Here is a 15,028-nt window from a genome sequence, read left to right as displayed (position 1 = left end):
TTCATTAGACATACAGTTGTGGATTTATACTTTCCCACTTTCAAAGTGATAACTACATGACAGATTTAGGTGAAGACTTTCCCTTGGAATATTTTGGATTTGTTCTTAATCATCTTGCTGAGCACAAATATGTACAATACAATGTGCTTCTTAGTATAAATATGTCAGGTGAAATGTAGCGTAATGAAAGTGATGCTGTAGAGGGAGATTTGATCCGAATTCCCTTTCCTGATTTTGTTCTTCTATCACTAGATCATATCACTTAAACTTTCTAGAATTTGGCTCCCTGATCAATTAAAATGGCAGATGCAACATTAGTTTAATGCCTATAATATGCCCTTGAGGCTCTGTTCTAGAGATTTTACAGATATTATGTCATTTCATTTGCATAACACAGTGGCATGGTATATAATATTACCCCTTCTTATAGACAAATAAATCAAAGAGGTTTCTAAAATGTAAAGCTAATGGTGGATATGTGATATATATATATATATATATTATATATATATCTTATATAATATATATATTCTTATATAACATAATATGTATATATTTTCTTATATAATATATATAGTCTTATATATTCTGTATATAATGTAATATATTCTTATATCTTTATTCTTTTTTTTTTTTAGCAGAGTTATTCATGAATATAGTTAAAAAGCCAGAGAGTTCTCAGGGCTCCTGGGTGGCTCAGTCAGTTAAGCATCTGACCCTTGTTTTCAGCTCAGGTCGTGATCTTAAGGTCATGGGATCAAGCCCTGCATTTGGCTCTGTGCTGAGCATGGAGTTAGTGTCAGATTCTCTCCCTCTCCCTTTGCCCCTTCCCCCACTGCTCATGCTCTCTCTCTCTCTCAAGTAAATAAAATCTTAAAACAAAAGCCAAAGAGTTCTAAAAAATTTTTTAAAGAAAATGACCAGACATTGCTCCATTCCTTACCATTCCCAATTCCTACTTCTCAGAAGCTGTCACTTTTCTTTCTTTTATGGTTTCTTTTGGCATTTATCTCCAGGTCTCTTAATAATGTGTGTATATCTTAATTTGTAAAGTGTTCGGTGTTATATGTTATCTAATATTTTGTTCCTATGGAAGGTCATAGTTTATTTTCTTTATACTCTACCAGTCCCCCTACACCTCTCCCTGTAGCACACATGCTCAATTCTTTTATCATCAGCACAATTTTTTGAGTTTCATAATTATTATATTTATATACTTATGATTATGTAACATTATTCCCAGTTGCCTTCCATAATGCTGAATAAATGTATGCATTGCTTTGTATAGTTTTTGTTTGCCCAGCAGTCATTGGTTTAATTTTCTATCTACCCATTGCTTCTAGGTTCTAGTATTATTTCTAAATCAGACGCCACTCTGGTTCCCAACCAATTTTATACAACCTTTAATTCTCTTGACTGTCCATCTGTCTGTCTCCTTCTCTCCCATTCCTTCTCCCTCTCTTTCTCTTTTAAAATCTTTCCATCACAAAGTTTCTAAAATTTGATGGTACCCTTTTTTATAAAGCATTTTAATTTGGAAACTCGTGAACTTTCATTAGTTTATTTTATTTATTTATGTTCTAAAGGCTCTCATTTTATTTCCTTCTTGACTCTTTCTAGTGCTCATATTATTCAGACATTTGTACTTTGATCTATTATTTCGTCTATTTTTTACTTTCTGGGTACTCTCAACTTTAAGTTTCTAATATCTTTGGAGATTAAAATTTCTTCCAAATTTCTACTTAATTTTCCTTTCATGCTATCATAGCTTTCAAGACAGATTGGAAAGATGAGTGTAACTTCTGGATCTTTTCATTTAAAACAAGCCACTTGCCCTATACTTCTGCTTAACTCTTCCCCTGAGTAGGAAAGTGGATGTGAAAGTGAGCTCTTCTACCATATAGATGAAGACAAAACCCTTGGAGGGGAGAACAAAGTAAAGGATCCTGTTCTTTAATACTTCAAAGTAGAACTGTTCTTCAGCCCAAAGCTGTTCAACTCGAATGTTTTGTAAAAAAGAAATACTCAAGTTACTGTACTTTTTGGCACTTTTTGTAATAGCAGTTTCGCCTATATGCTAATTCACAGAGTATAAAATACTAAAAACCATTTGAAAAACAATTTGCTTTTTCTCCTAAAAGTGAACCTGCATGTAACCTACTAGAAAAATGACTACAAACAGATACATACAGTAGTATTTGTAGCAGTTAATTCATCTGTAAAACTAAAATCAATCCAAATATCCATTAGCAAAAATGTCATACAATGACACAGTGAATCACATGGACACTCACCAACAGTTGCCTGGATTTCATTTGTACTATTTCTAAAAAGAAGGAAAAACTTAATATAATTTTGGGATATACACAGAGATGATGAGATACAAAAAAGTCTGATAATGTTTAGCACAAAAGTCAGACTAGACTAGCAGTGTGCGCTAGGGGACAAAGAAGTATACAGTGGAGGAAGGAACATGAAGTAGCATTCAAGGAGCTATGTTCTAGTACTTAGTCATGTTGAGGTAAAATAAGTATTTTCTTTTCAAATACTTTTTAAATGAACACATTTTTTATTCTCTTTTTTATGTTATGTATTTTGCTGTAGAAAGAAAAAAATTGGGGCATCTGGTGGCTCAGTAGGATAAGCATCCAACTCTTGGTTTCAGCTCAGGTTGTAATCTCATGGGTCTTTAGATTGAGCCCCGGAGCCTCAACTGGGCGTTGAGTCTGCTAGGGATTCTCTCTCTCTCTCTACCCCTCCACCCCTGCCATGTGTGCATGCTCCCTCTCTCCCCTACGCCTTTAAATCAATCAATCAATCAATCTTAAAAAAAAGAAAAAAATACTTGACTATCATCATTTATAAGATGTTTTATTTACATACATATCATACCCATCTATTGTATCTGTGTATAGTATTTGATAAAAGATGTGTATGAATATAACATACACATAGTATACAACACAAAATTTTTCTGTGCCAGTAAGAAAGGATAAGGGATGCCATAAAGGAGAAAATTTTAATTGGAAAAGGTCTTTAAAAGCTGTTGCATTACTTAAAAAATCCAATACTCTAAAGCTTCAACGAAGTTTGTATAAAATTAGTTGGAATCTGGCAAAGAGGGCTCCTCCTGTGAATCACAGTGGTCTCTCATGTAACACAGGTAGGGAAGTACCTGAGGGAATAAAAAAGGCACTGTGATTAGAGATTTCTTTTAACCTAGGGAAAAATACAATTATGAAAAACCCTGTTGAAAAGCTTTCCAAAATGCTGTGAAAGCCATAATACTCTCTGGAAGCTTGGAGAGGCATTTTGCTTGCCTTCACTTAAAGTGCATGACAGTCAGAGTCTGATTCTGGGAGAGACTTGATTTTTGTTTGGCTCAGCAGGCAATTCAATTAAAACAAAATGTTTGGTTGGAAAGGGTCTGTTTTTATGCAGCTGTGGCCTTCTTCCATTTATGGTTATTTAACTGTTTTTTTCCTCAGTCTATTCACAACATACATCTTTTTTTGTGAGCTATATTTCATCGTGTTTTATAAGATTTCTATTTCTTAAAATGGCAACTTCAGTTTACCAGACAACATTAAATAAGTTGTTCTTTTCCTTACAAAATCATCTCATTGTAATGGTCAGATCATCTTATAATTTTCTATGATTATAGCCCAAAATATTCCTATATGTGAGTTACCTAGTTTAAGAGAGACCAGATTAGAGAGAAGGAAATTAATATTTATCTTAAATTACTAATATTTCATCCACAATAATCCTTTAATTATCATCCAGTCTGGAAGGGAGTGATTATTGAGGATGCTTACTCTCCTTGTACATGCCATGATATGATCATTTTAAGTTTGAGAGACCCTAACTATACTGATTATTTTTTGGAAAAAAATACATAAATTAATTCTCCTGGATAACATCTGGTGTCTAAATTAGACTAGAGTCATAAGAAAGCACACCTAAAATCTTGCTAAGTCAAAAACTGATATTAGATACAAGTGGATAAATTGAAATTAATTTAATTATTTCTGGGTTGCATAAATGTATTGGATAACACATGAAAACCTGAGTAAGCCAGTTACTGAATATAGTCTATGGTTTTCTCAAGAGGCATATTAACAAAGATTTTCTTTGTTACAGATTCCCATGTAATATTGTAAAGTAAGTACGGAGGCCTAACTGCTACCATCTCTCTCTACCAACTCATTCTCTGCTTGCCCTGTATATCTTAAGAAATGAATAAAGGGATTACAAATAAAATGAAAGTAACCTCCAACCTCACTAAAAATTAGGGAAGATTAATATATAATACAGATGGGATGAGTTTGATAGAGAAAATGAGTAAGTATTAGATTTGTAATTATCCCCTCTGAGACAAAATAATGTTACCAGACAGTAAAAGGAGAAAATGCCACAAGAAACCAAGTAATACCCACAATATAGAAAGCAAGGACAGGAGATGAAGATATCTGGGACACTGTGAGAGAAAAAGAAAAAAACAAACAAACAAAAACCAAAAAAACTCACCTGCCATGCCATTTCACCAGTAGGACTCAGCCACACTTGAAATGTTAGAAATGGGAAGTCTTGGGGATTCATTAAGGAGTCCACCACAGAGCTGACTCCATCTCACCCCCATTTGTGGGCTACTGAATCGTTGATATAGTAATGTAAATTTACAGCGATTGACAGAGCATTACAAATTTTAGAGAAGGATGTCAAGAATTATGAAATTAAAAAACAATGAGAATAAAGGAAAATCCACTCATCCCATCGATCAGCTAACATCAGGCCAACATTGATTTTTTTCTGATTCAAGGAAGAGGAAACAAACACCAAAATAAGACGCTGAGACTGATGAAAAGAAACCACAGCAAATAAAAAGTAAGAATGCAGAATTTCTTTTACAGTAATGTCTCCTTGGAGACCCAGAGTAACATAAAGGACAAAAATATTTTGCCTAGAAATATTGGTACTGCCATGATTACATCATCTCCAAACATAGGTAATATCCCATTTCTAGCCCCATTTGAAGGGAAACTCTTTACCATAAATATATTAACTTTAGTAATACCATTCCACTTGTCTCACTTCACCTACTCATCATGAAGACTTAAAAATTGAAGGAAGAGAGTTTCTATGTCCTGATTTGTTCAGAGATGTTTTCTTAATCAGCCATGACTTATAAATAGAACCATAACATCGTCAGTTTCAGGAAAAATAAAGTATATACTGATGTTTAGTTAAAAACTTCACAAAACAGGACTCTGCATGTATACTTTTAAGTTAAAACATATCTGCCAGAAACCTAAAGCAAACATCAAACTTAATATTGAAACATAAGAATCAGAGGGTCCAAAGGTATCCCTGAGGATCAGCATTACCATGGGGGAGAAGGTGAATGAACTAAGGTATGTTTGAGAACCATATGTAATACTAGAGTTCTCTGCCCTAATGTTCACCCCATATCCAAAAGCCATATGAAATAGCACAAAATAAAATTTAAGATCTCACCTTTCTCCACAGATATAAATGACTAACTAGATAATACACACACCAAACATAACAGCCTCACAGAAACAAAGAAGAATATCTGAAGAGCACAGGCACCATAAAGAAAGATAACAAACTAAACAACTGAATTTATATATAAGGCAGAACAATATTTAAAAAAACACACAATAAATATGTCAAGAAAGGTTAGAGATGGAGTTACAAACTAGCAGCAGGAACAAGCCAATTTAAATTATTGTGTATAAAATTTTAATTGCTGAAATAAAGATCTCAATAAATGTTTTGGATAGAAAAATGAATTTGGTCAACAGATGGAATTAATGAACTAGATGATAAGGTAAGGGAACTATCCAAAAATAATTGAGTTAGAAATGTCAGCATAAATTTTATGAATACCAATAAGAGAAAAAAATAAAGGAGGATGGAAATACTTAATGATATAATAACTAGAATTTCCAAAAATTAAACTCAGAAATGATCAGCAGAATATATATAAGGGCAAATCAAATGCACACACACACACAGACACACACACACAGAAATATTGTTTTTAAATTTAAGAACTTCAAAGAAAACATGATTCTAGAACCACCAGAAGAGAAAAAAGTTCACCAGCAAAAGATAGAAATCATTTCAAATTCTCACTAGATGATATTTGAAAGTGCTAAGATATTAATAGTTCTTTTTTAAATCACTGAGCATCACATTTTACCTGCAAGTAAACCATTCATTTAAATAGCTTGACCAATTCCAAAGGTTCTCAGAAACTTAAGTTCTCAGAAAGTTTATTACCCAATAGTATTTTTTTAAAGCACTTACAAAACTACATCAGCAAGAATAGAAATAATTCCCAAGTAGAAGAACAATACTATGGGAAGTGAAAGTAAGTAAATACCTCAGTAAATTTCATTGTCTAAATAAGTAGTGCCCAAAATAATGATATTAAGGTTGTCGAAGGTTTTAGTGGATCCTAAGTAATTTACCTTGTTTGGGATGAAGATATGGTAGGTATAAGTATTGGAAATCTAAACTAACATGTAAGTATACACAGTGGATAGTAATAAACTAATGACAACAAGAACAGAATAAAGTAAATGTATGAATAGCAGAGAAAATGCAAACAAACCAAGGAAAATTAAGGGGAAAATATAAAATCAAAAAGAATATAAAAATATAAAACAAAAAACTAAGTTAACAGAGAATACTTCCAAAATAATAATTGTAATATACACAAATTCATTAAACTTGCTATGAAAAGACAAATTCCAAATTTATACACACACATACTTGTATGAATTACACACATACACGCACATACACCCATATGAAACCTGAAATAACTTGAAGAAAATTTTAATATACTAAATATAATTTAAATACAGCTTTAAAGCTAAAAACAGAATGAGTAATGAAAAGCTGTGCTATATACTGATAAAAGACATACTTTTTTTCATGACGACATAATAATCACATTAGAACCAGTCATCAAATATCTCTTAATAGGCAGTTGCCCAAATGCCTCTCTAGTACCCCACTTAAACGTTTTTCTCTCCTGTCGAATATTTTAGTTATATTATAGCTATGGCTTTTTAATGAGCTCACTAAAAAATTCAGACACACAACAGTGAAAAAAGGAGATCAACATCACTATTGGATAAAAGGGAAGGACAACATCAAGGGACCAGACCTTTGAGAATATTCTTGCTGTGGTGAAGATAGAAGAAAATAAATATTAGATTCTGATCATATCAAGGAGATGAGGAATGAATTTTTTTCAATAAATTCAAGGAAAACACTCATAATGAAACAGCTATTACTAGAAGTACTAATGAAAATTCTCTAAATAGTAGAAAAACTAAGAAATGCCAGCTTGCTTACAAACAAAATATCTTCAATGAACATAATGTATGACAGATCCAGTTCATGAGTCACAAAGATGAGAGAATATTCAGAACGCCAAGCCAGGGGCATTCTGAAAGCCAGTTAGCATGTTACATACAGAACGTGCCCAAAGTAAGTGCCAGAGTCTTGAAAAGAATCATCAGTGGCTTTTTTTGGAAGTGATGTAATACAAGATTTTAGAAAAGCCACAGAGAAGATAGGGGTTATGTCTTTCTTTCTTCTTTCTTTCTTTCTTTCCTTCCTTTCTTTCTTTGGGGTTATGTCTTTTATTTTTTTTAAAGATTTTATTTATTTGAGAGAGAGAGAGCGAGAGAGCAGAAGCAGGGGGAGTAGCAGAGGAAGAGGAAGAAGTAGGCTCCCCGCTAAGCAGGGAGCCTGATGCGAGGCTCAATTACAGGACCCTGGGACCATGACCCCAGCCAAAGGCAGATGCTTAACCGACTGAGCCACCCAAAGGGTTATGTCTTTTAAAATCTAGTTTGAAATAACAGTTTGGGAAGTGGCTCTAAAAGACCAGTCATATGAATTAGCCAGAGGCAATTAATGAAAGACAAATTGGATAATAATATATATTCTCAAGCATTCACACATGTGCAATCCCTGGGGTAGGGTAGGGTAGGAAAGCTACTTATTTGGAATTTCAGCCAATAATAGAGACTTGGTAAAACAGTTCATGGTGAATCCATTTTAGTATAAAAATAAGAACCCTGGTTAAATATAAGAATATAAATATTAATATTGAAAATATAAATATAACTTGAACAAAACCTAGAGAAATGTGCTGGGAGAGTGGAGATAGAGAAATGTATAAAGGTGCCATGGTTTTTATGTTTATTGGTGGACAATAGAGTTTGTAATGACTTCAACCTTATACACTAGAAAACTTTAAAGGAATGATTCTAGAATAAAAATTTATAGTAAAGAAACATTTATTGGAATGCTAGCAGCTTTCTCATTTTTGCTTCAGATTGATTTTCTTCAGCAAAATTCAACTAAAGTAAAACTTGGCATACCTTATTGAAATAAGCTGCAGCATGATCCATTTTTAATTATTTATATGTCTACCTATTAAAAACAGTTCAACAAATATTTATTGAGTACTATTAGGACCCCCTGTATTTTATTGGTGTTGAGAATACAGCAGTGAATAAAATGAACCAAAATCATTGCCTTCAGTAAGTTATGTTTAGGTGAGGTGGCAAGAAGTGAAATATGCACCAAAAAGGTTGTGTATTTAACAGTACATTGGCAGGTGATGAAGAAAAAGCAGGAGGAAGAAGGCTCCAGCAAGGGAAAACTGAAAGGTTAAGTACAATAACTAGAGTAGGCCAGACTGAGCAGTTGGTGTGCGTGCCAGGAAGAGAGTCATGGGAAGACAGCGACAATGAGGAGATTTCCCAGAAGTCCAAAGAAGGGAGTGCTGGAAGAGGCCATTGGAACGAGAACAGAACTAAAAGAGGGGTAAGAAATGCCAGCAGTCGAGGGTAGAGGGTTGCGGATTATAGATCACTTAGGGACTTGTAGGCCATTTAGAGCATTTTAATTTTGTATTCTGAGTAAAAAGGGAGAGCTACTAGAGAATTTTGAACAGAAGACTGACATCTACCTGTATTTACACCAATCTATCTTTGCCTATATTTGTATATATTTATATATGCATGCATCTATATTGATTGACTTTGCTTGAGGCACATACTGCACTGTCCGAATCTTTTGGCCGGGATTATTATTTCATTTGGATTAATTTAGTGTTTATACCTGTGATAGGGGCAGAGAGTTACTATAATCAATTATTAGTGTTATTACTTAACACTTATTAGACCCACCCAGTAAGTGTGAAGGAGGTAAAAATTGCTGTTATTAGTGAAAAGGAGGGAAAAAGCTGTAATGTTGACTGAGCGGTCATAAACAGCTGCTAGCTATAGAGAGAGCTGAAACAAGGATGGGAGGCAGGTAAGGGGCCTAAAGATTAGGTTCCCTTGAGTCCACGGTGGCTCTCTAGCATGCACCTCTGACCAGCAGCATTGCCATCACCTATAAACTTGTTGGAAAAATAAATCCTCAAGCTTCATCTCAGATCCACAAAATCAATTACTCTGCTGGTGGGGCCTAGTACTCTGTGTTTCAACAAGCCCTTCTGATGATTTTATTTTTTAAAAAAGCTTTATTTATTTGAGAGAGAGAGAGCAGGAGCAGAGGGGAGGGTCAGAGGCAGAGGGAGAAGCAGGCTCCCCGCTGAGCTGGGAGCCCGACGCGGGACTTGATCTGAGGACCCTGAAATCATGACCTGAGCCAAAGGCAGATGCTTAACTGACTGAGCCATCCGGGTACCCACCTCCTGATCATTTTAATACACACTAAAGTTTCAGAATTGATGGCCTATATAAATAACGTACTTGATGTTTATACGTAGTCTCGGTTTACCGATACTGACACTTTGTATCTATGATAAAAGTTCCAGTAATTAACAAAGTATGATTTCAGTGGTGTATACCCACTGTGTCTATTGTCAGATAGTAGAGGGAACGGTTCTAGAGAAAGGGGGTAGCTTGCTGAAGACCTTGGACTCAGATTTCCTGCCTTCTCCTCTAGGGATAACCTTAAAACCAAGATCCAAAGTGCATGTACACATACACTGGGGCACTATGCTACATGGTGGAATGTCTAGGACTAATAAAGTTTATAAAATACTAAATGTAAGATAGTAACTGGGTAATGGTGATAAAGGAAGCCGCAGAGGGCCCAAGTTATAGTTAAAACACAAACAAATAATAACGAAAGAAATATTTGAAAATAGCAGTTCTTAAGGCATAATAGGAATGGGATGCCCGGTGCCCACACAGAGCTTAAAAATAAGTTAGTAACTGGGTGCCTGGGTGGTTCAGTTGGCTATGCATCAACTCTGATTTTGGCTCAGGTCAGGATCTCAGGATCGTGAAATCAAGCCCCACATCCAGCTCCACGCTGGGCATGGAGCCTGCTTGAGATTCTCTGTCTCTCTCTCCTCTGCCCCTTCCCCCACCCCCCTGCTTGCTCTCACTGTCTCTCTCTCTCTCTAAAAATAAAATGAATAAGTCAGTAACTGATTATAACTATTTCTGACTGACACCCTATGTAGAGGAGATAAGATCAAGCTGAGCCACTTCAACTTCACAGGTTGTCTCCATGAACACTGCTGGGAGCTTCTCTCCTCTTCACATAACATGCCAAGGGCTGGCAATCACCACTGCCTAATTATAGAACTCCGCTGAGCGGGTAAAGAAAACTGTTAGTCATAAACAGGCTAATGGGTATTCAAATAAAGCCTCCTGTATATGCTAGGTAAAATATCAGAGGGAGATAAATCTTATTTGAATGATGAAATATTTATCTTATTTTCTTTATTTTTTTCATATATGTGGTTTTCTGCAGCATGAAAAAATTATATTTTGTAATTTTAAGGAATAAATTTTATTGAAGTGTAATGTATTTTGAGAAGTGTACAGATACATTTTCACAAAGTGAAACTCTTGTGTAACCATAGTATAGAATGAGACATAAAATATTACTCTATTTAAAAAGCTCCACTTGTGTTTTGTCCCAGCAATTGGCCTCACAAGGGTAACTACCATGTTGACTTTTACCATTGTAGATTATTTTCGTGCTTTTTTTTTTTTTTAACTTTTTAAAATAGATTCATATGATACATGCTCTTTTGTCTGGTTTCTTTTGTTTAATATATTATTGCATGTAGATGTAGTGGTTTTTTTTTTTTAGTCAAGTTTTTTTTTTTTTTGTAGTTCTTATTAATCACCATATAGATATTCATTATATGAATAAGCCACAATTATCCATTCTGATATGGATGCACATTTGTACAGCGAGTACTTTCCTATTATTAATGATGCCATTATGAATATGTGCATGCATATATATGTGCTTATCTGAAGATATGTGTTGCAAATATCTTTTCCCTATCTCTGAATTGATTCTCATTATTTAGTAGTGTCTTTAGATTAGTATAAAGTCTTTGATTAATATTATTTCTTTACCTCTTTTTCTTCTCTCAAGTTCCTTATGCCCAACAATTAATCCTCCTTGAATCAATGTTTATATGTTTGTGATCGGGGAAAAGGAGATTATTTTTTCACATTGATATACAGATGACCCAGATTCATTTATTGAATATTTTTTTCTTTATTGCACTATAGTAATAATACCTTTGTCATAAATTAGGGGACCATATGCATTGGTCTATTTCCAGATCATCTGTTTTTTTCAATTACTGGAAGGGGTATGTGTAAGTTTCCACTATAGTTGTTGATTTGTTTATTTCATTAGCTGTGTCTAATTGTGCTTTGTAGCTTTTGAGTCTTATGTTAACAGCTTATGGACCCATTCAGAGTTGTATTTTTTTTCTCCTGTTGGTTTGATTGTTTTATCTTTGTAAAGTTCACTGGTGATGAATTTCTCCGATCCTATTTTCCCTTTTCTCCATTTTTTCTGTATTTTCTTGAGCAAATCAAACAGTTATTTCAAGGTCTTTGACTGCCAAATCTAGTATCAGGATCACCCATAAATCTATTACTATTTTTTGTTTTAATTTTTTAAGACTTAATTCTGAATGATATTTTCTAATCATTTGACATACTTAGTAATTTTTGTTTGAATTCTGAATACCTAACAAATTACAGAGGCTGGTTATGATATCTTACTCTAGAGAGATTCATCCTTTCTCTGCTAGACAGCTAGAGTGGGGGATAATAACTGTTATTCAATTAGAGACTGAGCTAAATTGAGTGTGGTTTGCAGTTTTACTAAATTTCTGCTTACCTAAATTGTAGGTCTCCAGGGATTAAAAACTGAGATCCTGGTTTGTTGACATTTGCCATCCTCCTGGCAAATACCAACCTATAATCCTTGTCTCTGTCTCATGCTGAGATTGCCAGCAACAAAGTTCTGCTTTCAGAAGCAATCTGCAGGTTTTTCTGTCTCCCAGAAGTACCCTTTGCCAGCCAGACTAAAGCCCAGACACCTACCCTCTTGCTCTGAATCCCATCCGTAATTATCTTATGTACTCAAGGAAAACGCAACTGCAGTCTCTTCACATTACTGCAACTCTTCATCCTCCAGAATCTTAGGTTCTAATACTTGATACTTCATCATCAGTATAAGGTTTTTCTTAAGTTTACGGCTTTTAAAATTGTTCTAAAATGATCTCTTCTTCATACATGTAAGTGAAAGTTCTCTTTCCCGAACTTTTTTTCATGTTACTAAAATTTAAATATATTTTTTTAAATTATTTATTTATTTATTTGAGAGAGAGAGAGAAAGCACGTACATAGGGAGAGTGAGAGGGAGAAGCAGACTCCCCACCAAGCAGGGAGCCCCATGCAGGGCTTGATCCCAGGACCCTGAAATCATGACCTGAGCCGAAGGCAGACGCTTAACCGACTGAGCCACCCAGGTGCCCCTAAAATTTAAATATTTTAAAAAGTATTGTTTGATCCAAAATATGACACTAGGATTATTTTTAAAAAGCCAAAATTTTGTTTCTCCACTATCAATTAGCATCGAAACTTGTTCACAACAATAGGAATGACTTTTCTCTTTGATCTCTTCCTTACATTGAAACATATAAACTTTATCACAGATAGATGTGGATTCAATAGCAATTGCAAGTGAGAACTATTAAACTTAAAATAGTTTATACAAAATGGAAATATGTTGAACTATTGTATAAACAATAGCTTATACAAAATGGAAATATATATATATATACATACATAGTGCTGGAGATCGTCCACTTCTTACCTAGCCAAATACAGTGGATTATTCATTGTTGCCACGGTTCTGTATTTCTCTAACCACCTTTTGTCTTTGCTTCACTGTTTCTCTTTTAATACAAATATCATTTTTCCTACGTTAGCTGACTTTCCTACTTTATTCTGACTAATTAAAGATAGCTACAGGGCACCTGAGTGGCTCAGGCGGTTGAGCGTCTGCCTTTGGCTCAGGTCATGATCTCAGGTCCTGTGACTGAGCCCTGCATCAGGCTCCCTGTTCGGCGGGGAGTCTGCTTCTCCCTCTGCCTCTCCCCTCTGGTCGTGCTCTCTCTCTCTGTCTCTCTCTCTCTCAAATAAATAAAATCTTAAAAAAAAATAAAGACAGCTACAGTATTTCCACAATGTATTAGCCTTAAAACTTTTGATCCCGGAGACGAACCCTGAGAGACTGTGGACTCTGAGAAACAAACTGAGGGTTCTAGATGGGACGGGGATGGGGGGAGGGGTTAGCCTGGTGATGGGTATTAAAGAGGGCACGTACTGAATGGAGCACTGGGTGTTATACGCAAACAATGAATCATGGAACACTACATCAAAAACTAATGATGTATGTATGGTGATTAACATAACAATAAAATTAAATTAAAAAAAAAAACAACTTTTGATCCCAAAAGAATGACAGTACCATGCCTCTCTATCAAACAAATCTCAGAACAAAATTGATTGTTTTTGTCTAGACTATAGGGAAACTGGGTGCCATGTTTAGTCATTCTTTCCACTCTTATGAGCATGTATTTGGCATGACAGTGTGATTAAACCTTCAATGCTTCATGACAACGTGATTAAGGAATCACATGGGGTAGAGCTGAGGAAGTTGCTCATCCGAGAGAGTATCAGGCACGGAAGTAGAATGGGTGGCCACTGTGTCTGTTCAGCATTCTTTGCTACTTACAACTATTTAATATATCCTTATCCCTGATAATTATGTCCAAAGTACTGTACATCACATGCAGACACTTTTTAGTTAACTTTGAAACTCATTTTCTCTATTTCTTCCTGTTGGAGGAGGCCATCAAAAAAATATGACTGCTAGTTGACCCACGAGCTGGACCTGGGCAACTGGAGGCTCCTTACCCCTCCCCTGCCCTTAAAATGTATTTTCTGCCCACCATTCCCACAGTGGGAGCCATTTTCAAGGACAAAACTGAGAGAGCAATGTGTTGTTGAGACCTGCCCACTTGGACTGCAGTCACTATTCAGCCCAATACTGCCACCATCTGGATGGAAACAAGAACAAACCACAGCTTCCAGTGGGCTGAAATTCACTCATGAACCCTGGCCATTAAACCTTTGCCCTGATAATTACGCTGGTCTAGAGGCTGTGGCTTGGAGAATAGGAAGCCAAGGGATGGGTAATCATGAATAGTGCCATTGTGGGGTCAGGATATGCAGACAGACATTCTGTGTTCACTTGTGAGAGCCTGAAGCAATTCTTACTGTTTTTACATTCTGGCTCATAAGGCAATGACACCCCCTGGCAATCAGAAAGCCAGTGCCCATGGGGCACCTGGGTGGCTCAGTCGGTTAAGCATTCAACTCTTGATTTTGGCTCAGGTCATGATCTCAGTGTCGTGAGATGGAGCCCTGCGTGGCATCTGCTTATCCTACCCCCCTCTCAAACTCAAAAAAAGAAGAAATGAAGAAAGAGAGGGAAGGAGGGAAAGAAGGAGGGAAGGAAGGAAGGAAGAAAAGGAAGGAAGGAAGGAAGGAAGGAAGGAAGGAAGGAAGGAAGGAAGGAAGGAAGGAAGGAAGGAAGGAAGGAAGGAAGGAAGGAAGGAAGGAAG

Source organism: Neomonachus schauinslandi, chromosome 4, assembly GCF_002201575.2.
Source record: "Neomonachus schauinslandi chromosome 4, ASM220157v2, whole genome shotgun sequence".
Taxonomy (NCBI): domain Eukaryota; kingdom Metazoa; phylum Chordata; class Mammalia; order Carnivora; family Phocidae; genus Neomonachus; species Neomonachus schauinslandi.
The sequence above is the reverse complement of the archived record's forward strand: the minus strand, read 5'-3'. Positions refer to the sequence as shown.